We start from the raw sequence: 23,994 nt of genomic DNA on the forward strand, positions 1-23,994 counted from the left end.
TCAGTTCTGTGATCCTCAGTTTTCCTTCAAGAACTCATAACTTTAACTATACAGACCTTTGTCAACAGGGTGATGGCTCTGTTTTTTTAGCATGCTGTTTGGATTTGCCACAGTTTTTCTTCCAAGGAGCAAAAATTTTAATTTCATGGCTACAGTCACCATCTGCAGAGATTTTTGAGCCCAAGAATGGAAAATCTGACACTGCTTCCATTTCTTCTCCTTCTGTTTGACAGGAAATAGACTTTGTGAAAGAAAATCCTTTTTTTGGGGGGGGAAGGGCATCCTTGCTAAACAGAAGAGATACATGTATTAGGATTCCTGCCACAGTTCCAGATTTCTTCACTTTGGAACTCTCAACTCAAAGTCATTTAGCACATTCTAATGATGTGCTTCCTTTATACATAAGTTCTGTTATAGGCAGAGGTAGACTCCCCAGACACTAGAGTCCGTTTTTGCTTTGGATGTTCACATTCAGATAGCAAAGCAATGCAGCCAAAACATTAGAGTCTTCAAGGATTATTGCCATGATTTCTAACATGGGAGTTCTGGTGTCTGAGCTCAGTTCCTGCTCCCAAGATGAGTTTGTTCTACTTCCAAAACAGAATGAAGAATCTTTTTTTGTCTTCATTTTTATGAAGGGGAAAAATGAATAAAGGTACTGTAGAACCGAACTTACTGTCTTATGCCCAAACAAACACGTACTTCACTCTCTCCTTTCTAACCATTGAGATTGTCTCTATCCATCACTTTCAGACATTCCCAAACATGAGCATCAGTACCTGGGGAAAGGAAGAGACTCATTACCTTACAAATCACAGGGTTTATGTAACTCACCAACTGATTTACATCTTCCCTTAAATGAGATATGCTTCTGGGAAAGCATTGGTTAAAATGCAAAGACAATATAGCATTGCATTTATTATGTTGTAGTTGTTTTCATCACTTAATTACAGCTTCAAGGGTAACAGTTACTCAAGTCATAGCAACGAATTGGGCAGATCTATAAGAATTGTAGTTTTCACAGTTGTGCTTTGTTTCTCTGTTACGCTGCTGTCTGTGTACACCATACTGTCCCTCGGCTTTGCCTTGGAAACAGAAAATCCAATTCTAGCCAGATTGCATTTAAGATAATTCAGGGCATTTTCTAAAGAAAAACAAAAGTACATCTCCATATATAAGTACAATTCTGATTCTAGCAGCAAACATTATAGTTGAAATATAAAGGCAACTTTCATTATAAGCCCCATTTTGATTGATAGTAACTCACTTTAAAATGGCTATGGGGCTAAAAATCCTTCATGGTTGGTCTTGGCTAGCAAACAAACTTTTCTTTTATTTCCAGGCATTTAAAACTTAATACATTCCTCCATCCTGGGAAAAAATATGAGAAGCCACTAGAGAGAGAATAGGGAGGGTAGATGGGGAAGCCCAGTGGCCATGATTCTCTTTATTGCTAACATAATTTAAAAGGAAGTCAAAGAAATCTATAGTTAAGATTGAATCTCTCCTCTTGGAAAGAAACTCTAACCTAATCAGAGGAGAGAAAGAGAGGGGGAGAGAGAGAGGAAAAAAAGAGAAAGAGAGACACAGAGAGACAGAGAAATGGGGGGGGGCAATAATGCTTTTCTTCGAAAAACAGTCTTAGATTGCTTTATCAACAAGACAGAACACATCATTCAAAAAAAAAAAACCCGTGGTTTCCCTGACTGGCTTAGTTCTCCACTTTTGACTGAAATGAAGGACTCATTATAGGATCAGAGATTTAGAGCTGGAAGGGACTCAAGGATCCATCTAGTACAATCTCATTTTGGAAAAAAAAGGAAACTGAGGCCCAAGGAAGTTGGCTTACCTTAGATCATAATCACACAGGTACTAGAGCCAGGATTCAAACCCAGGTCCTCTAGTTCCAAATTCAATGTTCTTTCTACTATGCCTCCTCATCATGAGTACAAATACACTTTCTTGTAGAAGGCCCTAGTTTCCAATCTGACTCATGATGAAGCCATAATCTAAGTTAAATAGAACCCTGTTTGAGAGCCTAGCCTCCAAAAGAGGTGAACTTCACCTAACAAGATCATAGATTGAGAATTGCTGGGGGGGGCATTTATCGTGCAGTCTTTTTTTGTTTTTTTTTCGGTCTTGTCTGACTCTTCATGACCCCATTTGGGGTTTTCTTGGCAACAATACTGGAGTGGTTTGTCATTGCCTTCTTCAGCTCATTTTACAGATGAAGAAGCTGAAGCAAACAGGGTGAAGTGACTTGTCCAGAGTCACACAGCTATAAGTGTATGAAGATGGATTTGGATTCAGGTCTTCTTAACTGTATGAACTGTGTTACCTAGCTGCCCTCTGGGGACATTAGAAATCAGCTAGTGTAATACTATCATTTTAGAGAGGAGGAAACTGAGGCCCTGAGAGGTGAAGTAATTTGTCCTAAGTCACACAGTTGCAGAACTTAGATTCAACCCCAGGGCTTCTGATTAAATCTAGAGAACTTCCTGCCATATTACATCCCTTAGGCCTTCAATCTTGCCTTCATCTACCTCCGGGGTCATGGATGAATTGAGTGCTTTAATACCTACCACACAATTACACTCCTGGAGTTTTCCTTGTCAAAATTTAAAATGAAGATCAAGACGAGATTATAGTCTTTTATCACTCATTAAGCAGAGCACATACTGGAGAGACAGAGTCACCTAATTGATTATGTGAGTTATGAGCTCAATCTCATCCTCCTTTTGTTTCAGAATCAGAAGTTATAGCACACCCAGCTTTCCCAATTGCAGGAGAGCTCATGGATACAGATCATATAGTAGTTTCTTAGCTTTCTGGGTAAGGGCTCTGTTTCTAAGTCAACAAAGGATTAGCTTGTGTTATGAAACCTACAGATTATCTGAGCTATAGACTTTGAAATCATCATGGATATATGTACATCTGGAAGGAGGATGAAGAGGAGGAGTGAAGAGAGGATGAGTGGGAAGGGGGACAGGGAGGGGAGGAGGAGGTGAAAGAGAGCAATCTATGCCCTTCCCAAGTTGGCCCTCACCTACCTTTTTTAGCCTAATTACATGTTACATAGTGTATACATGGTGCAGCCAAAATGGTTTTCTTAACAGTCCTCATGTACAGAACTCTAATTATCCACTTCCGCGTTTTTGTACTGCTTAACCTTTTGGAATACCTGGAATACACTCCCTTTTCACTTCCAGGTCTTTGGGTTCCTAGTTTTCTTCAAAACTCAGTTTCAGTGCCAAATTCTACATGAAATTTTTTCCTAAACATCCCCCCTCCAGCTGTTAATGCCTCCTGCCCACAGAAATCCCCTTTTATGTATTGTGCATATCCATTTTTTCTATGTATCGTATTCTCCACTTAAACTGTAAGTTCTAGGGCACGAACTATTTCACTTTTGGTTTCCCTTGGCACACAGTAGGTACTTAACAAATGCTTGTTGATTAATGGAATAATGATGACAATAAGAGTCTACACTATAATGTGGACCAGAGCTCTAATTTCATCAGTCAAGCAAGCTCCTAGGGATCTACTCTTTCTGTCAATGAATATCAATACCTGCTTCTTCCACTTCAGTTGGGGACACCTCCAATAGGAACTTATCAACAGAGAAGGACTGTGCAAGAGTGGAGGGAAATTCTAGTGAGAAAGAGTCACACAGAAAGAGAGATCTTACAGGGTAAGGAGCCCTCTGAGCTGTGGCAGAAATGTCCCCAGTGGAGCCCAGAGAGAAGTGAAAAGTAGCTGGCCTAGGCATCTTTACTCTCAGTAACCTAGAAGAACTCTCTGATCTTGAAACCTCACTTTTTAGTAATCAATCAAGCAAAAACCATTTATTTAGAACTTAATCTATGCCAGACATTGAGCTAGGTGATGAGAGAGGTGTTTACATCTGGATGTCCAGATGTAAAAGGCAACAAAAAAAAGTGTCGGGAGACTGGGTGGATTCTAATTTACCTTACTAAAATTCTATGATCCTAAGAAAAGCAAGATATTTGACCATCAACTTAGGACTTTATTTATTTATGTATTTATTTATTTATTTATTTAAATTCATAAGTTGATTTATCTCCCTTATTCACCCCACACTACAAAAGGAAAGGGAAGGGAAGAAAAGGAAAAAATAAGAAACAGGAAACCCATGCAACCAATAGACATAGTCAAACAAAGTAAATTCTCAAAATGGCCCCACACAAAGTTTACATCTGATTTCCTTGGAACTCAAAGCAGGGTTAGGCAGACCATGCTGTCATTCTGACTCCAGAGCAACATTGCAGACTGAGTCACTGGTTCAGTAAACTTTTTAACTGGGCAAACTTGTGGATCAGACTCTTTTCTTTTCATATTTCCTAATTACATTTAAAAAATTAACAATAATTTTTTAAACTTTTAAATTCCAAATTCTTTCCTTCCCTCTTGCTCCTCCCCCTCCCAACTTGAGAAGACAAGCACTTTGATTTTGATTATACATATGAGGTCATGCAAAACATATTTCCATATTAACCACGATGCAAAAGAAAATACAAACAAAATAAAATAAGGTTAAAGAGCATGATTTAATCCATACTCAGAGTTCGTTAGTTCTCTCTCTGGAGATGGATAGAATTTTTTATCATGGGTCTTTTGGAATTGTATTGGATCATCATCATCTTTCACTTTTTTTTACTTAATTACATATAAAATTTTATGTAATGTAATTTACATTATGTTTATGTAATTTTATGAACTGTGATATAATTTACACTATGTTTTTATAATTATATGTAATGTAAATTATATATAAATTTTTAACTTTCATCTAAAAATGAATTCCAAATTCTTTCTCTCCCCATCCCTTCCCTCCTTGAGAAAGAAATCAATTTGATAAAGACTATACATGTGCATTCATGTAAAATATTTCCATATTAGCCATGTTGAAAAAAAAGCACAGAACAAAAATAATAAAAAATAACAAAGAAAGTAAAAGAAAAAAGTATGTTTCAATCTGCATTTAGACTCCACTAGTTCTTTTTCTAGAGGTGGATAATATTTTTCATCATAAACCCTTAAGAATTGTCTTGGATCATTATATTGCTGAAAATAGCTGTCATTCACAGTTGATCATCACACAATATTGCTGCTATTGTGTACGATATTCTCCTGTTCCTGCTCATTTCACTTTGCATCAGTTATGTAGGTCTTCTCAGGTTTTTCTGAAAGCATCCTCCTCATCATTTTTATAGCACAATAGCATTCCATCACAATCACATGCAACAATTTCTCCAGCCATTCCCCAATTGAAAGACATCCTCTCAATTTCCAATTCATTTCCACCATAAAAAGAGCTGCTATAAATATTTCTGTATCTATAGATCCTTTTCCTTTTTTTAAAAATCTCTTTGGGGGTACAGACCTAATAGTGATATTTCTGGATCAAAGGGTATGAACAGTTTTTGTAGCCCTGTGCATATAGTTCCAAATTGTTCTCCAGAATATTTGGATCACTTCATGACTCCACCAACAGTATGTTAGTGTCCATATTTTTGCACATACCTTCCAATATTTGTCATTTTCTTTTCCTGTCATATTAGCCAATCTGATAGGTGCAAAGTGGTACCTCAGAGTCATTTTAATTTACATTTCTCTAATTAATAGTGATTTAGAACATTTTTATATAGCTAGAGACAGCTTTGATTTCTTCTTCTGAAAATTGTCCATTTATATCTTTTGTCCCTTTATCAATTGGGGAATGACTCATTCTTATAAATGTAACCATTTGCACAATTTTTGTGTAAGTGCCATGTACTTCTGGGGGCGGGGAAGGAAGCTATATTGCTTTTGTTGGTTTTTTCACTCCAGAATTCAGTTTGAGGAAATATTTTAAAATTGTTTGGAGGGGAATTTGGGAGAAAACAGGCGAGTCTCTGTATTTACATCTTCATGCCATCAGATGAATAGAATTTAAGAAAAGCTAGATATGACAGATCTTTGGGGAAAAAACGAATGAGAATAGAAAGAAGCAACATTTTTTTTTAGCAGTACATGGCACCTTCACAAATATTGACCACATATCAGATCATTATAAAACTCACATCTAAACACAAAAAGGCAGAAATATTAAATACATCCTTTTTGGACCATAATGTGATAAAACTATATTGACTAAAGGCACGTGGAAATATTGATTAAAATCATTTGGAAACTAAATAATCTAATTCTAAAGAATGAGTCAATCAAGAAAACAATCATAGAAACAATAAATACTTTCATTAAAGAGAATGACAACAATAAGACAACATACTTAAATTTATGGGATGCGGTCAAAGTAGTACTTAAGTGAAATTTTTTTTCTCTAAACACTTACAACAATAAAATAGAGAAAAAAGCAGATTAATGAGTTAGGTATGCAACAAAAATTTAAAAAAAAATAAAACTAGAAAAAGAAAAAAAAGCCAATTAAATACCAAATTCAAAATCCCAAAAATCAAAGGAGAAATTAAAAATTGATAGTAAGAAAATAATTGAACCAACAAATAAAACCAGGAGCTGTTGTTTTATGGAAAAATAGGTAAAACATTAATTAATTTGATTTTTAAAAAAAGAAAGGAGGAAAACAAATTAATAGTATCAAAAATGAAAGGAGTGAATTTGCTACCAATGAAGAGAAAGTTAACACAATTATTAGGAGCTATTTTGCTTAATTACATGCCATTGAATCTCACAATCAAAGTAAAATGGATGAATATTTATAAAAATATAAATTGCCCAAATTAACAGAATAGGAAATAGAATACTGAAATAACCCTATCTTAGGAAATAAATTTGAACAAACCATAAATGAGCTCCCTAAGAAAAATGCCCAAGACCAGATGAATTCATGAATGAATTCTGCCAAACACTTATAGAACAGTTAATTCTAATACTTTATAAAATATTTGAGGGAAAGCAGGCAAAGAAGGGCTCCTATCAATTCATTTCATGACACAAATATGGTGCTAATACCTAAACCAGGAAAAGCAAAATTTGAGAAAGAAAACTATAAATTAATTTCCCTAATATATATTGATGCAAAAAAAAATTAAATAAAGTATTAGCAAGGAGATTATAGCAATATATCACAGAGATTATACAGTATGACCAAACTTATAAAAAATAAAAGCTATTCACCAGTTGATAAATGGTCAAAGGATATGAATGGGCAGTTTTCTGGAGAAAAATCCAATCTATCAATAGTTACATGAAAATGTTATAAATCACTACTGCTTAAAGAATTACACATTAAAACAATTCTGAGATACCACCTCACGACTCTCAGATTGGCTAATATGTCAGGAAATGAAAATCAAAAAGTGCTAGAGAGAGTGTGGAAAAAATTGAAACACTAATGTACTATTAGTGGAGTTGTGAACTGGTCCAACCTTTCTGGAGAACAACTTGGAACTGCACCTGCAGGGTTATAATACTGTGCATACAATTTGATCTAGAAATACCACTACAAATCTTTCCCAAAGAAATCAAAAAAAAAAAGGAGAAAAATATCCTTTCATACAAAAATTGTTGTAGCAGCTCTCTTTGTGGTGGCAAAGAATTGCAAATCAAGCTGGTGTCCATCAATTAAGGAATGGCTGAACAAGTAATGATATTTGATCATGATAGGATACTATCGTCCTATAGGAAATGATAAGCAGGATGTTTAAAAAAAACTTGGAAGACTTGTATGAACCGATGCAAGTGAAATGAGCAGAACAAGAACATTGTACATAGTAGCAGCAATATTGTAAAGACGATCAGCTGTGAAAGACTTAGCTGCTCTGATCAAGATAGTGATGCAGGGGATAGTTGGTAGAGTAGGGAAGTACTCAGTCTAGCTCTCCCAAATTCCTTTCCAAACTACTTTAAAATAGTGCCTCAAATCAGTAGGCCTACTGCTACATTGGCAGTGGCTGCAGTTCATGAGCTGTTAGCCCACAGAGAGTGGTACATTCAGATGACTGGTTGGAAGGAGATTGCAGGGGACTCTTTGTTGGAGCTGGGTTTAGGATCCTTTTGCATTGCCTGTATGTGATCCTGGGACACAGTCCCAGGAGCAAAAAGAAGGATAGTGCTCGTGACCATAGGGGCCATGGCTTAAGTTCCAGAGAAGAGAGGAGTGCTTGTGGTCACTCATAGAGGTGTAAGAACCCTGGTCTCAATTCCAAGACTGAGGGAAACAGCAATTATGGCTTCAGGAGAGCAGAGGACCTGGTCACAGTCTCCAGGCCAAGAGAGGTAATAGTGTTAATGGGCAAAGATCAGAGCACAGGTCAGAAATGCAATTAATATTGCCCTTCTGGGTTTCTCCTCCCTTGGGTACAGAAACAATATCGTTCCTCAAAGTCCTTGTTCCTGTGGTTCTGGAAGTGGTATTGCCCCTCAGGACTTCCACTCCTTCTTGAATAAAAGTATTCCACCCTTGAAATGTGACCCAAAAGTCAGTATAGTTAATGGAGTTGCTAAAAAGCATCTGGTCCTGGGTCCAGTACTATCACAGGGGTGATCTCTAATCTCATTCTGACCATTTGCCAGATCCCCTTACCATCTCTGGTTTGGAAGCCCCAGAAGCTACTGTTGCTTCTGTCTTCACCACCTAGTCCAATCACTAGTGTTTCATCTATGTGGACTCCAGGTCGGCCTCTCCCTACCCTCCCCCCCCCATATTTCAGGTCATTCTTTCCAAACTCCTATGTTGCCTTGGGCTACAAGAATGTCTCACTTCGACCTTTTGTTGGCTCTGCCACTCCAGAATTAAACTTGAGGCATTAGTTTAAAGTTGTTCAGAGGGGAATATTGGGAGAACTCAGCTGACTGCCTCTCTACTCTGCCCCCTTGGCTCAGCCCCCAGAAGTCTGATCCAATTCTTTCTTGTTTATATAAATTGAAACTTCAATCTTACTTGCTCAAGGATAGAAGAATCATTGTATGGAAGGGCAGATTTTGAAAATAAAACTCAAGTTGATTATGAATATGACTATTCAAGGAGTAAAGACTGATTGAGTAGGGCAGTTCCTTGGAGTTGATGATTTTGAATTAAACATATACCCAGATACATCAAGAGAGTCCTACTTCTATCACCCTCCTGCTTCCATACACAAACAATTTTGACAGATCTTATTAGAATTGTTTTCATGTGTTAAAATATTTTAGCTTTAAATTAACATTGTTTTACTTACAGAGACTGACTCTAGGGTATATATTTACAGAGCATATAAGCCATTTTTCCCCCATGGGATCCTTTTGATTTAAAATGGGAAAATGAAAAAAAGTACCCTTCTGTGAAAATAAATTTATTGATATTGGTCTGGTCAAGCCATGGACATGGAGAAATTGGATGGAGGAATTAAAAAAACTATATAAAAAAGAGGGAGGTTTTTTTTTTCCTATCAAGTCATAAGTGAAAGGAAGTACATTTTAGTCAATAGGGTGCAGTATCTGAAGTCATGAAGGCTTGTTTAAAATCTGTCTCGGGCACTTATGTTCTGTGTAACAGTGGACATGTGACTTAAACTCTCTTTGCCACAGTTCTCTCCTGTTTAAAATGAAAGAGTTATACTTGGACCCTAAGGTACCTTGTTTCTCCAAATCTACAATCCTGTGAGATCTTTGGATATAAAAACCCGATTGGTAGTTATATAACACACACACACACACACACACAAACATATACAAATGCATATATACACAGAAATACATATACATATACAGACATTTATAAAATTAAAACCTAATTGGTGATATACTCAAGGACATTTATATACCATAGAGAGACACTGAGATTTAATAGAATGAGTATTGACAGAGGAAAATAAAGAACTCCAGCTTCAAAGCAGTTTGGTCAAAATACCAAGGAGGAGTATCCTTGACAAAAAAAGATATGGGGAAATTGTAATAATCATGCTTTAAGTATTTTTGGAGAACCACCGCATGGACAAGATATTGGACAGGTTCTCTTTGTCCTCAAAGGACAGAACTGGAAATAATAGGTATTTGCTTCAATACAGAAAATATAGACTTCCTAACATTAAGAGCTAACCATGACTACAAGAAGGGATAGTGGGACCACTGCCCCACCCCTTTCAGAAGTGCTTTAGTGGAGGCAAGATGGCTACATGCCACATATGTTATAATGTAGATACTGTTTCAGGTAAGGCTGGGGCCATATGGCTTCTATGTGCTTTTAAACAACCACAAAATATTGTGATTCTGTAATGTGTGATTCCAAGACCCATCATTTATTTACCTTTGTCTTCTCAGAAAGATCCTATACTTTGCTTGAGCCTCAATCTACTCATCACTAAAATGAGGATAATGATATGGTACTATATAGTCCATCAATTTATTATTATTATCATTATTATCAATACCTATAATAATATTTACATAGTGCTTACTATATGTGTCAAGCACTGTGTTAAGTACTTCATAGTTATTTTCTCATTTTATCCTCATAACAACCCTGGGAAGTAAATGCTATTATTATCTCTATTTTACAAATGAGGAAATTGAGGCAAGTATAGGTTATTTTTCCCTGGGTCACACAGCTAATAAGTGTCTGAGGCGAAATTTAAACTCAAATTTTTCCTCACTCCAGCCTGGTACTCCATCAACTGCACCAACAGGAAATATTGTATGAATTTTAGAACACCATAAATATATAAACTCTTTTTTAAATATTGTCCTAGGGTTTTATATGGTGGATCTGGATTATAGATAAGGCACAATAATGATAGTGATAACAGGAATAGTTGACCTGCATGTAGTACTTTTGTTGTTGTTGTTACAACAATAATAATAATAATAATTATTATTATTATTATTATTATTATTATTTTCAATTATCAAGTATTTATTTTCCTCCTCCTCCTCCCAAGGAAAGTGGTGATGGGAAGAAAAATAATACTCTTCATATAAACCCACTCAAGCTAAACAAATTCTCACATTTGCCAAATCCACAAATGTGTATCTCATTTCAAATATTAATGCATTACTCTACATTCAAGAAGCAGATAACATTCTTCATCATCAGTCCTCTGGAATTGTGGTTTCTCATTGCACTGATTAGAGTTCCTAAATCTTTATCATTTTTACAACATTGAAACTGTAGTGTAAATTGTTCACTTGCTTCTGTTCTCTTTGCTCTTCATTATTTCATATGTCTACCTAGGTTTCTCTAAAACTATCTCTTTTTTCATGTCTTACAGTGAACTATTATTTCATTACATTCTTATGCCACTGTTCAGCTATTTCCTAGGTGATGGGCTGTGGTTCTCAAGTTTGCATAGCTCTTGATCTACATTATGTCCTTTGGGTCCCTGAACAACACTGTGAAGTGGGTACAGCATGTGTTACCTTCATTATAGAGAAGAAGAAAATGAAAGTTTAATAAGTTACTTATTCATAGATAATTAATCTGTGTCAGAAGCATGATTCAAAATAATTTCTTACAGACTCCATTTCCAGTACTCGATGATAAATGCCTTGTTAGATCAGCAATTAATTTCCCCTATTTAGCTTCAAAATGGAGTGGCCTTGCCCCCATTGACTTCCACTCTTTAATAACTTCTGTCACAGAAGGCTCAGAATGGAGATTATAGCACAGAACATGTTAGGGTTCTAGTCCAAACAATAAAACTGTTGAAAATAAAAAGTTCAACCAAGCAGCTGTTCCAACTTTACTGACTGGTTATTTTGGTTTCCGATAGAACTTTTGAGAACTAAATACATCAGAAACCTCTATGAAAACCAATGTGCTAACAGAGTCTGGATTCAAAATGTCCTTGACACACAAAATTTTGGGGCCAAATCTAGTAAGAAGAAATGAAAGAAAGAGAAATATAAAGCTAATATTTAGATTCAGAAAAAAGATATATCAATATATATCAAGTGTATGCTTAACATGTCTAGTGTATGATATGGCAGATAAGAAAGCTCATGCTACCATCAGTGGTGTTAAGAGAGTGTGATGGTAAGGGTAATCCGAATGGCAAAGGGTTCCGAGTTCATTCCATCTTAGAAGCTGGGAATTTTAACACTGAGAAGACTTGAAGGGACAAGTTAGCTCAAGTATTTGAAGATTTATCTCAGGGAATACCATAGGGCAGAATGAGGAAAAAAGAGGGGCTTCCAAAAAGGCAAATGTAGGTTATGTATAAGGAAAAACTTTGTAACATCTAGAATTACTGAAAAACTCAATAAACTGCCTCAGGAAATAATGTGATCCCCTTTACTGAGGAATTCAAGTAAATGCTGGTTGGCCACTTGTCAGTGTTGTATCTGTGGTACATTTCTCTAGTGCATAGGGGCTACAATTTGGGAACTATATCCTTTTTATTTTTCATTAGCATTCTATTCTCCCCCAGTTACATGTAGAAACGATTTCTAACATTTGTTTTTAAAATCTTGAGTTCCAAATTCTCTCCCTTCCTCTATCCCTACCTTCCACATTCAGAAGGCAAGCAATTCAATATTGGTTATGCATTTGCAGTCATGTAAAACATATCCATAATAATCATGTTGTGAAAGAAAACATAGACAAAAAAAACCTCAAGAAAAATTAAGACATTTAAGAAAAAGTATGCTTCAATCTGTATTCAGACATCATCAGTTCTTTCTCTGGAGATGGGTAACATTTTTCATGTGAAGTGCTTCAGAGTTGGCTTGAAGAGTTGTATTGCTAAGAACGGCTAGGTCAGTCCCAGCTGATCATCTCACAATACTGATGTTACTTTGTACACAGTACATTTCACTTTGCATCAGACTATGCGAGTCTTTCCAGGTGTTTTCTTTTTTTTCTGATTACATCTTGCTCATCATTCCTTACAGTACAATACTATTCCATCATAATTGCATACCACAGCTTATTCATATTCAGCCATTCCCCAACTGATGGCATCCTCTCAATTTCCAATTCTTTACTCCCAGAAAAGGACTGCTATAGTTTTGTAGATACAGGTTCTTTTCTTTTCTTTTTTAAATCTTTTTTGGGATATAGACCTAGCAGTGGCATTGTTAGTTCAAAAGGTATGCATGATTTTATAACCCTGTGGGCATAGCTCCAAATTGCTCTACAGAATGGTTGAATCAGTTCACAACCCCACCAGCAGTGCACTAGTGTCTCATTTTTCCCACATCCCCTCCAACATTTGTCATGTACCTTTTCTGTCCTATTAGCCAATCTAATAGGTATGAAATTGCATTTCTCCAATCAATAGTGAGTTAGAATTTTTTTAATATGGCTATAGATAGCTTTGATTACTTCATCTGAAAACTAATCATATCTTTTGATCATTAATTAACTGGGGAATGGCTCTTATTTTTTATAAATGTGACTCAGTTATCTGTATATTTGAGAAATGAGGCCTTTAACAGAGAAACTTGCTTTAAAATGTTAAAATGTTTTTTTGCCCTGACCCCCATTCACTCTATTCTCTTTCCTTTCACTCTGTCCTTCTCAAAAGTATTTTGTTTCTAATCATTCCCCTCCACCAATCTGCCCTCCCTTCTAGCATACCTCCCCTTCTCTTATCTCCTTCCCCTCCTACTTTCCTTCAGGGTAAGACAGATTTCTATATCCAATTGTGTGTGTATGTTATTCCTTCTTTGAGCCAATTCCAATGAAAGTAAGGTTCACTCACTCCCCCTCACCTTCTCCCTCTTCCCCTCTGCTGTAAAAACTTTTTCTTGCTTCTTTTATGTGAGTTAATTTACCTCTCCCCTTCTTTTTCTCCCAGTACCTTCCTCTCTCACCCCTTAATTTTATTTTTTATATATTGATCCTTCATAATCAACTCACATTTGTGCCCTCTCTCTGTATATATTCCTTCTAAGTACCCTAATAATGAGAAAGGTCTTACGAGTTACAAAAATCATCTTCTTATGTAGGAATGTAAAAAGTTTAGCCTTAAGTCCCTTATGATTTCCTTTTCCTATTTATATTTTTATGCTTCTCTTGAGTCTTATATTTGAAAGTCAAATTTTCTATTCAGCTCTGGTCTTTTCACCGAGAATGCTTGAAAGTTCTCTATGTCATTGAATATCCATCCCCCTCCCCCCCGAAGGATTATATTTCGTTTTGCTGGGCAGATGATTCTTGGTTGTAATCCTAGCTGTTTTACCATTCAAAATATCATATTCTAAGCCCTCTGATCCTTTAACATAGAACCCATAAATATTGGGTTATCCTCACTATGGCTCTGCCATATTTGAATTATTCCTTTCTGGCTACTTGCAATATTTTCTCCTTGACCTGGGAACTCTGAAATTTGGCTATAATATTCATGGCAGTTTTCATTTTGGGATTTTTTTTTTTTAGTGAGGCAATGGGGTTAAGTGATTTGCCCAGAGTCACATAGCTAGTAAATGTTATATTTCTGAGGCCAGATTTGAACTCAGTTCCTCCTGATCCCAGGGCCGGTGCTCTATCCACTGCACCACCTAGCTGCCCCTCAGATCTCTTTCAGGAGGTTATCAATGAATTCTTTCAATTTCTATTTTAGCCACTGGTTCTAGAATATGGGACCATTTTTCTTGATAATTTATTGAAAGATGATGTCTAGGCTCTTTTTTTTATCATGGCTTTCAGGCAGTCCAATAATTTTAAATTATCACTTCTGGATCTATTTTCTAGCTTAGTTGTTTTTCGAATGAGATATTTCACATTGCCTTCTATTTTTTCATTATTTTGGTTTTGTTTTATTGCTTATTGATTTCTCATAAAGTTATTAGCTTCCATTTGCTCCATTCTGATTTTTAAGGAAATACTTTCTTCAATGAGTTTTTGGACGTCCTTTTCCATTTGCCCAGTTCTGCTTTTTAAGGTGTTGTTCTCCTCATTGGCTTTTTGGAACTCTTCAATATTTGGCCTAGTCTGTTATTTTCTTCAGAATTTCTTGCGTCTCCTTTACCAAGCTGTTGACTCTTTTCTCATGATTTTCATGCATTACTCTCATTTCTCTTCCCAATTTTTCCTCTACCCCTCTTACTTGATTTTCAAAATTCTTTTGACCTCTTCCATGGCCTGAGACCAAGTATTTTTTTTGAAGGCTTTGGATGCAGGAGCTTTTACTTTGTTTTCTTTTTCTGAGTGTGTGTTTTGCTCTTTCTTGTCTCCAAAGTAAGTTTCTATAGTCAGTTTTTTTTCTATTGTTTGCTCATTTTCCCAGCCTATTACTTATCTATTAACTGTTTCTTAAAGTAGGGCTCTGCTTTCAGGGTGGAGAGCACACTGTCCCAAGCTTCAGGGGTTTTGTGCAGCTATTTTCAGAGATACTTCTAGGAACCGGTAAGTTTTCAGTTCTCCCAAGATGAGGGACCACAAACACTATTTTCTTCCCTGGAATTGTAACAAGAGTCCCCACCTCCACTGTGGTCACAGCTCTGCTATACTAGTACTGCTCCTTGCCTTGGTTCTGTCAACAAGGATCGGGACCTGGATCCAAGTATGGGAAAAGCAACTGCCTCAGTGCTAGCAAAGAGACCCCTGTAATCTCCTTCTGACCACTTGTTTGACCCCCTTTGTGGGTTGAAAGCTCAGGAAGCAGCTGCTGCCACTGCTGATTCAGTCACTCTGAAGGCCTGCTCCTGGTTTGTTATGACAGGGGCTGTGTTAGTATGACCTATGCTGGATTGTGCTCCACTCTCACCCAGGTGCAAGGGACCTTTCCTGACTATCTTCTAAGTTTTCTTTGGCATCTGTGGACTGAGAGGTCTGGAAACTGCCACTACTGCCAGTGATTCAGTTGCCTGGAGGCCTGCTCTGGGTTTGCTGGGGCCCTGTCTGCACTGGTGTGGCCTCCCTGTGCTGGATTGTGCTTATCTCTCACCGTTGTGCAACAGACCTTTCCTGCCAACTTTCCAAGTTCTCTTGGGCTGGAAATTTATTTCACTCTATCTTTTTATGGGTTCTCCTGCTCCACAATTTGTTTAGAGTATTTTTAAGGTATTTGGATGGGTTTGGGGGAGGGCTCAGGAGACTCCCTGCCTTTACTCCATCATCTTGGCTCTGCTCCTGGGGTACTATACACTTCAAAGTTGTCTCTGAGTCTACCTTTACTCAAAATAACCACTCAGACAATCTCACCATTTTTTTTTCTTTTAGTAGCCAGCCAGAAGACAAAAGTGAATCAAAGTAAAAACATTTGATAAAATAGCATAGTAAGAAATTTAACAATAAGCTTTTTTTGAAAAAAAACAAAAACAAAACCTATAACTGCACTAAGACTTTTGGGAAAGCATTTATTCTCCCCACAAGCTTAGGAATAATGAGTCTAGATTATATGATCATAGACTTGGAGTTGGAAAGTACCTTGAAGGTCATCTAGTCCAATCCTCCCATTCTACATTTGTGGAAACTTAGGACTATATAGATGAAGTGGCCTATCCAGTGTCACCTAGGTTGTTAGTGGAAGAGCTAAGATTTGAACCCAGGTCTTTCAACTTCAAATTCATCCTCCTTTTCATTGTACCACACTACATACCCTTTGAAAGGAACACATCAGTCTTCCAACACACTCAAAACCTTCCCAAGTTGTTATTACTTATCCTGTCTATAAAAAATACAAAATATAAGTGAGAAGCATGGACATGCACAGAAACTACTAACATGTAGGGAACATATGAAGTCAGGACACATGCAAGGATTGGCATATGCATAGGGGACATGTGACCAGGGCACACATATGAAAAGGTAAGTCATATTTCTGCTGCTGCAAGATAACTGATAATTTCTGCTAATATCCTCATGCTGCTCTTGGTAGGTTGGCTTCTTACTGTGCAGTGCTCTTTGTTGAGCCCATTCCCTGCTGGGAACCTTGTAACTGCTGCTTCTTCCTGACTGAGAAGTCTGTGTTACTCCACTCCTGAGAATTCTCTCTGCTCTTCTCTTCTTGGTGTTTTTTTTTTTTTCTTCCCTAGGCTGCCACACACTGGGCTTCAGCTGTAGTCCTAACCTAATGTTCTACCTCTGAAATAAAAGGAAAAGAGAGCACAGACACTAATCTTTTAGCTTCTAACTCAGAGGTGAAGTTTCCTCTTTTTTTAAGAGAGAGAACCATCCTATACCCAGTAATTAAACTACTGAAAATTGACTTTATTTTCTTAAATAGGAGGTAGCCGATCAATTCCCAGAGTCAGCCTCCATGGGCTAAAATGTTTGGGAACACAAAAGAGCTAGCAGCTAATGAGATTATATGGCTGTCTCTGAAACTATTTTACTCTGGTAGGACCAATATCTTTTCCCCAAGTGTCTTTCTGACTTAGGGTTAGGATGTCCCAGTTCACTTACTCTCTTAGGAGGATGTTGGGTTTCAAAACAAATTTCTGGAGGCTCTGTCAAGAAATCCCATAGAAGTTTAATGGATCTGAGTAATTATGTTTTTTTTTTCCTCTTAGCTGACATACCCTCTGGATGTCCCCTGAAAATCAATAGTTGGAGGAAGGTAAAAAATGAATGGCTAATGTAAGGGTTTTGAATAAATAGATGAAAGAATGTGCTTACCATATAGTGAGTTCTTAAATGCTTGTTGACGTGACATGAATAAATGGGAATAATTTATTAAGTGTTTACTATATAGAAAGGAAATACATTCTAGTAGGGAGAGACAACAGATATATGGGAATAGAGACCATAGAATAGTGTTTTGTTATGGGAAGTTATATTGACGATGAAGGGAGTCATAGGGAAGTCAATTGACATTCCGTTTCCCAAAGCAATGTTAATAATGATTTGAATACTGTTGCATGGTTGGAGGAGTATGGGAGGGAAGAAATATGTATGGCAAAGACATGGACAGAGTGGATGAAAAAATGGGATATAAACAGTTCCCAGTTCATTAATATAGTGGGCCATGTGTACTTGCTGTGTCTGACCTTTGTCAATTGATTGCTAAATAAACTTCAAATAAATGCCTACTATATGCTAGGCACTATGCTAAGTGGTGGGGATCTAACAGTAAAAGTGAAACATTCTTGATCAGGACAGCATGACCCTTGGGTGATAATTTCTAAGGTGAATCAATTAAGTCACCCAGGACATGGTCTCATGAGGTTCAATGTTGCTGTGTAATCCATAGCAGGGCACATGAAAACAAAATATCACATGTGTTTAGTCAGATGGGATGTGAACCTATGGTCTAGGCTTGGGGGCTGTAAATATAGTTCACCAGATATAGCTATATAGATATATAAATATAAATACATATATATACACATATATGCATATATATGTACATATATATATTATATATATATATATATATACACATACACAGAGAGAGAGAGAGGGAGAGAGAGAGAGAGAGAGAATGCTGCAAGGTTATTTCTCAAAGAACTGGGATTTCATTGTTCTCAATGCTTACCTTCTATATGAAAGTATGGCTCTAACACAAATGCCCTAGGATGTGAGGTATCCTATATTAGGCATAATGGAGAGTTGATGCTTACTCAGTTATGTGTTGAACCAGATGGCCTCTGAGGTACTTTATGACTCTAAGATTCTATGATTCTGGGATACTATTAATCAGCTTCCCAAACATTTCATATTGGTTCCAGTTTTGTCTAATTCATTATCTAAAGGTCCAAGAAAACCACCATGGTGTGTTAACAGTGGAAGTTTGGAGCCTCATTCTCTGGAACTTTATAAAGACAATTATGGAATGACAATCCATTTAGTAGAGTGATATGTCTTAAACTTTGGACACTTTAATGTCCTTTCCATCAGTAGGATTCTTTAAACTCCAACAGAGCATGTGAAAGCATGTTTACCGATTGCTAGTCTTTTTGTTTGGAGCTGTATTTCTCTTTCTAATGGATCTTAACCTCCGTGGCTTCCCTAAAGGCTCTGCCTTTGTACTTTCATTCACAGCCCCAGCTGGATACAATTGGGAAAATGCTGACCAGAATATCCATGAATTCTTCTAATTCTGATTAATAATTGGACTGAAGAGATTCATGGTAGGTAAAAGAAGAGCATTTCATTCAGTTTCTTAGGCTTCATGGGAATTGGTGGCACAGCTGATTGAGATTTAATTCCCCTCCCCCATTACCATTTCTGGAATTGGCCAGCTGAGTTCAGGATACTGGGCTCCCACAAACACAAAAAGGGTGAAATTCAGTATCAGCACATCTCTGGTAGTGCATCATGCCTGACATCATCCAAATGAAACCACTCTAGGGGAGCAGATGAAAATTTCATAAGCCTCCTTTGGTGAGGATTTCACCCCGAGCCTTCATCCCCTCACAGAACAATATGGGGCCCCACAGTTTGCTGCATGAGGAAGATGGTTAAGATGTTTTTCAAGCCACAGGAAATAACTTCCTGGGCTGAATGGAAAGATGATCAAAAAGGGAATTTCAAAGGAACCATTCTCCTCCTGAAGCCTCTTCTCTTAGGCTTCTCTCAGTTCATCTTCTAATCCCTCAGGCTTATTGGTATTTCTGTCTGTTGCTTCTGTGTTCATTCTAAGAATGATTCCAAGTGTGGCAGCAACCACTGAAACATGGGAGTTATTCATGCATACAACCATTATTTGGAATTTCTCAGCTGAATTTTCTCCCTGCTTATCCATGATCCCTTCTTCTCTTATTGGAGATATAACCTTTAACTTCATTCATACTTATGAACAATGTTTTAAAAGGAACTAACATTATATTAACAATATAAACCCAAAGAAAGATTTAGAGTTAGAGAAAGCTAGGTGGCACAGTCGTTTGAACACTGGATCTGAACTCAAGAAGATTTGATTTCAAATACAGCCTCAGATATTTACTAGCTGTGTGACCCTGGGCAAATCACTTAACTTCTGTCTGCCTCAATCTCTTCATCTATAAAATGAAGGTATTAGTAGTACTTACCTCTCAGAGTTGTTGTGAAGATAACATGATACAATATATGCCAAGTGCTTCACAAAATTTAAAATGGTAGACATAATTATGGAAGAGGAAACTAAAGTCCAGAGATATTAGGTAATTTGATCAAGGTCACTCAGATACTAAGTAGTAAAGGCTTGATTTGAGTCATTGTCCTCTTGCTTGTGAAATCCAAATGTGTTTCCACCGTATCTTGCTTCTTAACAAACCCTTGTCAATGGTATCCTTGAAACTTTGATACCAGACAGATAAAACAAGTGAGACTCCCCTGAGTGAGAAGCCTCTCACTTCTTATTGAGCCAGTGACTTCTGTGTGCCTTGGTTAACAGCTCCGCAAAGGAAGCCATTCCTTGTCAGTTATCCCATGTTGACTACAAGTGATAGAGAGCTCAGAGAAACTGCATGTGTGATTGGACAGTTCATGTTCTATTAAGAACTGTCATTAGCACACCCTTGCTCCCCTCTCCATCGCCTATTTAAACTTCTGCTGATGACTCAGTTTGTAAACTTTCTTCCTTGTTCTGAGCAATAATGGTGCAGTGAATAGAATGCTGGGCCTGGACTGAGGAAGAGCTGAGTCCAAATCTCACCTCAGACACTTACTAGCTGTGTGACCCTGAACAAATCACTTCACCTCATTTGCCTCAGTTTCCTCATCTATAAAATGAGCCAGAGAAGGAAATGGCAAACCACTCCAGTATCTTTCCCAAGAAAACCTCCAATGGGGTCATAGAGTCAGACATTCCTTGTTCAACAACTCTTGTTCAACCTCTCCCATTCTCCTATTCAAGAGTTTTTCTTTTCTAATTTTTGGGGGACGTTATCCTTTTTTGGCTAGGCAATGGGGTTAAGTGACTTGCCCAGGGTCACACAGCTAGCAAATATCAAGTGTGTGAGGCTAGATTTGATCTCAGGTCCTCCTGACTCTGTTAAGGGCCTATTATGCCCCAAAGCTGTGAGGAGCAAGGATGCAAAGACAAAAAAGTAATCAGTCCCTGCCCTCAAGAATCCTATGGTCTAGGGGCAGCTGGGTGGTGCAGTGGCTAGAGCACCAGCCCTGAAGTCAGGAGGACCTGAGTTCAAATCTGGCCACAGACCAAATACTTGGCGCTTACTAGCTGTGTGACCCTGGGCAAGTCACTTAACCCCAATTGCCTAAAAGGGAAAAAAATGTAAAAAAAAAAAAAAAAGAATCCTATGGTCTAATTCCATTGTTCCTACTTGCAAAGTAAAACACAGAAAAATAAAAGAGCCATGATTTTGTGCCTTACTCATCTTTCTAAGTCTTTTTGATATCTCACACCCTCCGCTAAGTTCCTAGGATCCAGCATAATACAGTGGAAATTAAGTTGACTTTGGAGTCAGAAGACCTGGGTTGCATTACCAGCTCTACTACTTATTATAAGTAGCTAGAGTCTAAAACCTGGAATCAGGAAGAATGTGACAAAAACTGCCTCATACATTTTCTTAGCTGTGTGATGTTGAGCAAGTCAGTTAACTTTTAGTTTTCTCATCTGTAAAATGAGGAAAGTGGACTAGATGTCTTCTAAGTTCACTTCCAGCTCCATATGTGTGAACCTATGATTCTACCAGGGTGATCTTGGTAACATTAATTTCTGGGTCTCATTTTCCTCATCTTTAAAATGAAGGGGTCAGACTGGGTGGCCTTTATGGTCCCTTACAGCTCTCAATCTGTGACCTGTAATCACGTATCTAATGTTCAGCGCTGAGACAGAAGAAAATTGGCTGAAGGAGTGGGAGATGCTTAGCATAGAGAAGAGCAGACTTAGCAGGGAGACGACAGGGAGTTTCCAAAATTTGAAGGACTGTCATGTGGCAGAGTGATTTGACTCATTCTGTTTCTTCCCAGAGAACAGAATGAAAGACATGAGTCATAGCTGCTAGAATTTGTGTCCAGTTGGAGAACAACTCTAGTGATGAACTGGAGCTTTCTGGAAGTGAGATGAGCTGAGAGGTATCCAGCTCTCCCTCACTGGAGGTCTTCAAGAAGAGACTAGAGACACATCTGCTTAAGATATAGTAGAGTGGAATCTTCTTCTTGGTAGGAATAAAACTGGATGATCTCTGTTGATTAAGGTTTTGAATATTAACAATCTTCCTCCCCCCCCAAAAAAAGTAAATTCAAAAACAGAGAATAAAACTAAAAACTAAACAAGATAGAAATATATACCTGGAAAGAATACTTTTTTAGCTGTAATTAGCATTTCTCATTGGACAACTAGGTGGTGCAGTGGATAGAGTGTTGGACCTGGAGTCAGGAGGGCTCAACTTCCTGAGTTCAAATCTGGCCTCAGACGCTTCCTAGTTGTGTGACCCTGGGCAAGTTGCTCGATCTTTTTGCCTTAGTTTCTTCGTCTGTAAAAGGAGCTGAAAAAGGAAATGACAAGCTACTCTAGTATCTTTGCCAAGGGAACCCCAAAGGGAGTCATAAAGAGTTGAACATGACTAAAACGACACAACAACACCACCACCATCTGTTTAATAATAACCCGTAGAAACCTCAGAGGCATCAGGGTACAAGGGAAAGAACATTGGCTCAAATCAGAAGACTTGGGTTCAGAGTCAGTCGCTTATGGGCAATGATTCAACCTCGATGGGCCTCAATTTGTTCATCTGGAGAATAATCCAACTGGAGTAGACGGATTCTGAGATCCATTCCAACTCTCGATCCAAGATCTTCAAATATTATCACCAGCAGGGACTGGGAAGGTTAATGATTGCAACCCCTTCATTTTGCAGATGGGGAAACTGAGATTTTCCCCTGGTCTCACAAAAGTTAATGGTAGAATTAGAGGTAGAACTTACTTGTTATAAATCAGGAAAAAAATATAACCTCTGGTATTTCAGGTTGCATCTTTTGATTTCAGCAATACATCGTAGTCATGTGTTTACATCGTAGTCATGCTCCTCCCTCCTACCTTCTCCTCCCTCTTTTCTTCCCTGTTCCTGTCATGAAACTCCCCATATCTATTACTCTATTCTACACTGAACTCCCATTAGGCTAGATGTTAAGTTTCTCCTTGCCTGTGACCTCAGGGATGAGAAACAAGTGAGAGCATCCATTGCGATCCTCTGGTTCAAATGCTATCCTACCTGCCTGACCTGTCCTGAAGCACAAAGGGATGGGTGGTACTCTCAGGAGGCCAAGAGCATCACAGATTTCTTTCTTTCACCAAAATCTGAAGCCCAATATTGACAACATGCTTCACTGCTTGGGTCCATTTTTGTCCTTCACTCCCAAATCTACTCTACAGACTTCTTTTCTTCTTCCCCAACCATCTTGCAACCCTAAAGAAGCCTCTGCCCTGAGGCACCACTCTTATAATCAGTGACTGTCTGCCTGGAACACTATTCCAAGAGGGACCCCAAAAATGCTCCACTTAATCCTCTGTACTTCACTTCCTCCTCCTTGACAGCTATCTCCCTTCCCTCCCCAGTACTCTTCCTTCCCCTGCCTCCAACTTGCTTTTTGGCTCCTCTGTGTGTGCTATATTCCCCACTCCTTATGGAGTGCAGGGTATATCTTGCTTGCCTTTATTTGTAGCCCTAGAGTTTAGTCCATTATCTGGCACATAATGAGTGCTTAATGAAAGTTATTTCTATCTATCTATCTATCTATCTATCTATCTATCTATCTGTCTATCTATCTATCTATCTATCTATTTCTTTTATATCTAGCCATCTCTCTCTCTCTCTCTCTCTCTCTCTCTCTCTCTCTCCTTGTTTCTTGCTGTCTCTCTGTAGTTCTTTTTCTCTGTCTCTGTCTCTGTCTCCATCTCTATCCCTATTCCTGTTTGTCTCTGTGTCTCTTTCTATCTATCTCCTTTCCCAGATCTATTTGGAGGTATCGGATCCAGGCCCAGCGAGGGACTCAATAACCTGCTTTAATTTGGTGATGTCAGTTTTGGCCTCATTGTAAAGAGAGAAGGGTGATAGTGAGTTACCCTTCCTCATTATCTTCATTTCTGGTTCCTTTGGGTGCTAAACTTTTTGTTTTCTTTTAGAGCAGTGATTTAAATTTTCTGGACCACAGACTCCTGGGGTGTGAGATGGGGGTGGGGGTGACTGAGGAAAACTCCTGAG

Source organism: Vombatus ursinus, unplaced genomic scaffold (assembly GCF_900497805.2).
Source record: "Vombatus ursinus unplaced genomic scaffold, bare-nosed wombat genome assembly UNPS02014932.1, whole genome shotgun sequence".
NCBI classification, from domain to species: domain Eukaryota; kingdom Metazoa; phylum Chordata; class Mammalia; order Diprotodontia; family Vombatidae; genus Vombatus; species Vombatus ursinus.